The 3,797-nt window shown below is 42.6% G+C and overlaps 1 long non-coding RNA gene across 1 annotated transcript in view; it reads left to right on the forward strand.

The window, feature by feature from the left end:
- Nucleotides 1-3,797, forward strand: part of LOC308062796 — a 58,340-nt gene that overhangs the window by 25,891 nt on the left and 28,652 nt on the right. The window lies entirely within an intron of this gene.

Below are 3,797 nucleotides of genomic sequence, written 5' to 3' on the forward strand. Positions count from 1 at the left end.
GCAGAAGTGTTGAGTAACAGCTGATTAGCACAAGGACATTTTTCTTTGTAATATGATGTGACTTAGTCACAGCAAGAACGAAAACTTAATTGCTGTATATTCTTATAAACATATTTACTCTTCAGAATGAAAAAGGTCAAGGTCAGCTCTTCAGGGAGATGTTATGTTAATAAACTGCTTTTTATAGGTTTTGTTGTACTTTTAAGGCTTTGTAAGAAAAGGTGTAGGTGTTAGCCTTGATCTGAGAAGCTGCTTTAATACTCTTTACAGGGAAATTATTTCTGTGCTGAAAATTATGTGTGTGCTTAAGTGGTCTGCTAGTCTGAGGCCAGCATGACCTTGACAGGGATAAGGCTCCATTTTTCTAACACCTTTTATGTTGTTTTTATTCAGCTTCCAAAGTGAATCTTGGTGAAAATCTCTTCAGCGTTCCCTGGATAGCTCAAATGTATATTTATCTGGAGTTTCGGAGAATATTCCTGGGCTTTTTGTGTAAAAGCCTCATTTGGGGGGCTTCTCTTCATTCCAAACAGGTAATGAATTCCCAAGGAGTATATTTTTAATGTAACTTTCAGATTTGTTTTCCAGATCCCGTTTCTATGTGGTGCTTACCTACATATTTTTACACGTGTAATCACATGCGTGTGCTGCCGGTGCGGCTCCTGGAACGAGCTCCCCCTGAGCATGCTTTGCTGTCCTCTTGCACTTGCTGGGCTTGTGTGCAAAACCTGAGTCTGCGTAAGAGCAGCTTTGGCAGTGCCAGCACATGTGAGGCTCTGACCATCCAGCCTGAGTCCTCAGTGGCACTGGGAGAGGGTGACAGACTAGAGCTGGTTGCTGAGATCCCTTTGGAGCACAGCCTGTGCTCACGCCCTGGCCTTTCCTGGCCGGTGTCCCGCGTGGTCCTGTGCCGTATGCAGTGTTTGGTTTCCAGGTGCACCCACCACTGCTGAGTGCCAGCTCGGGAGCAGCCGGGGGCACGGTGCAGCTCCTGACCTGTGCCCACAGGTACTCGATTGACTACCCAGCACAGGTGTCTACGTGCAATGCAAAGGTGATGCATCTCCCCTAAAGATGTGATTTTACATTTTGACAGAGCAAAGCCTCTCTGTGTAAGGATGCTTGCGGATGGTGCAGGAGGCGATGGCTGGGAATGGCAGCGTGCACATGGGGCGTAAGCAACTTTTGCAGCTGGTGTATTTTACAGGCCAACTTTGGAAAGTCTTCTAAACAAATCGTTTATCCCATCTACATTGTATTTCTATTTTGAACAGTTCATTCGAAGTGACGTCAGACATACATCAAGTAAATAGCTTAGTAGAACAAAACTGTCAGGCAACTATAAATTAAAGAGAGTTATGTTAGAGTTTATGGTTTCTGCAACTCTTAATATACCTTGCAGCTTTAGCATAGCGGTTGAGCTCACAGTGAGACAACGGTTGACAGCATTATATTTTATTTTAAGTATGTATTTTAAGAAGCCCATTTGCTGCTTTCTTCTTCTCCTACTTCAGGTTTTGTCTTGGAAACAAATGATTATAGAACTTGGGCTTTCTTGCATCTGTCTGAGCTGCCCCCTCAGGTCACTCTTTTCTTTTTTTTTCCTTCTCTCTTCTCTCCTCTCTTTTCCTGTCCATTTTATGTCCCACGGCAGAGCACTGGTCATCTTTTGTTAGCCCCACTTCGTAAATAATTTCTCGAGGTCAGGTGCGAGAGGTCTAACGGTACCACTGGGAACAGGGGGCCAGTTCTCTTTTGGTGTAGGAGGAAATGGGTGCCAGTCATTTAATGGGCAAAATAAAAATTGGTGGTGAGTTATACCTGGGATATACTGGCGGATATTTGTTACTTCTTAATACCTAATGGGCAGTGGTGATAGCTTGCACTGGAGCTGTAAGAAGGTGATTGCAATTCCATCTTTGTTAGAAGCTTTAGGCAGGAGTTAAGACCTGAACGCTACCTCATCCTGAGTTTTAGCAGGCAACCTAGTTCTGCAGGTGTCAAAGGAATGGGAGCCTTCAGCGGGGCTGGTGACAGGGTTTAGAAGCATCTCATCTAGAAGATGAAGAGCAGACTAGAAGATGAGAACACACGCTTCAAAATATTCTGAATACTTCCACACACTCATACTTCTGAATATAGATTTTTCTCCTGCTTTTATTTATTGCTTTTTTTTTTTTTTCGTTCTTGAGTCATGTTTGTCCTGCTCCTTCAATTACAAACTGGAGGTCACTAGAATATGATTAAAAATTATAAATAAAAGATATTATGGGGGAAAAAAGATCAATACAAGACCGACCGAAAATAGAGCAAAGGAGAAATACTGTGCCCCTGTGCTCTGCAAGTTGTTACTAGCCGGCACTCCGGTAAAATATCTTCCCTGCTGTAATTGTTTCCTTGGGTGGTGCCCAGGATGGATTATCGCTGCATTCTCTGGATACATTTGAAATAACTGTCGTTGAATTTCCCAGGGTTTAGAAATAAAAGGGCTTAAATTTCTGAGATATTTTTGCATCTTCTATGGTTAGGTTCTGAACTGGGATGAATAATATACAGTTTGAAATGTAGAAATTGGTCACCCTCAAGAACTAATGTAAACTTCTAATAGTGACTCTCACATTAAATGTTTAGAAGGACAAACATTTGTAAGAAAACATTCCTGGGCATGAAAATGTCACTTTGCTAAAATCGAAATGGCTCCAATCACTTTCATGACTTTTTTTTTTCCTCAGTTTTTTTTTAAGTTTCACTAGTGTTAGGTGAATTGGGGGTTTTGTTTTGAAACAACTTTTTGTTTTGTAGATTTGGATTAATAACAAAAAATGCTACAAAAATAGGTGCAATAACTTTAGATATAGATAGATAAAACAAAATGTAGATATTCCAGATTTACTGAAATGAATTATATTGAGCCCACCAGAAAGAAATGGGCTCAAATGAGAGAAAGATAGGCTCAGGATGGGGAGTTGCATTGCTCCAGAGACTGATGCATCCTCTTTCCATCCCCCCTGGGGAGGAGTGGGGGAGAAGGGCAGAGTCTTATCCCTGGTGTGATGCTTTCTCTGATGGTGCATCCATGTGTGCTGGGGCTGCCCAAGCCTGCAGCAGGGCTGACTTCCAGCCCTCCACTGCCTGCTGACAGGGACAGACTTGGCAGGCTGCTCTCCCTGGCAGGCTCCAGCTTTCCAGCTTAATTGTCCTGTGCTTTCAGCCACTTCTGAGTCACTGGGACACCCTAAACAGCAACAAAACTGTTTAAAAAAAAAAAAAAAAAAGAGAGAGAGAGAGAAAGAAAGGAGGACTGTGTAGTTCTTTCCTCCCTGATAGAAGCAGTCTGTTTCTGTGGCACTGAAGAACTTAAACTTTTCTTGCTTTCCTTCAGCCCATCAGCCCCTTTCCCTTGGCCCGTGTGCTGGGGGTGGTGAGAGCAAACTGAGCAGGCTGGCACGGAGTGGAGCCCGCGCGTGGGATGTGCCTGCCCTGGGCGCTGTGGCAGGCTCATCTGGGGATGCAATTTAGCAGGCGATGTTAGCAGCTCTGCTGATAGAATCTGCCAGAACAAGCCACAGTCTCTTTTCCGCTGCCTTTCTATTACATGTAACGCTGGTTCTTACGGCCAAGAAACGCAGACAATTTGTAGATAAATAGTATTTAGACATCACAATATTCTGTATGTAGAACAGCAGGCATTTGGGGGTAGCAAGAAAGTAGCATTTAAAATAATAATAATAAAAAATATTCAAATAGAACAGTTTATATTTTTCACTTTTTTTTTTTTTTTTTTTTTTTTTTAACAG

This window comes from Falco punctatus (genome assembly GCF_963210335.1).
Source record: "Falco punctatus genome assembly, chromosome: 4".
Classification (NCBI taxonomy): Eukaryota; Metazoa; Chordata; class Aves; order Falconiformes; family Falconidae; genus Falco; species Falco punctatus.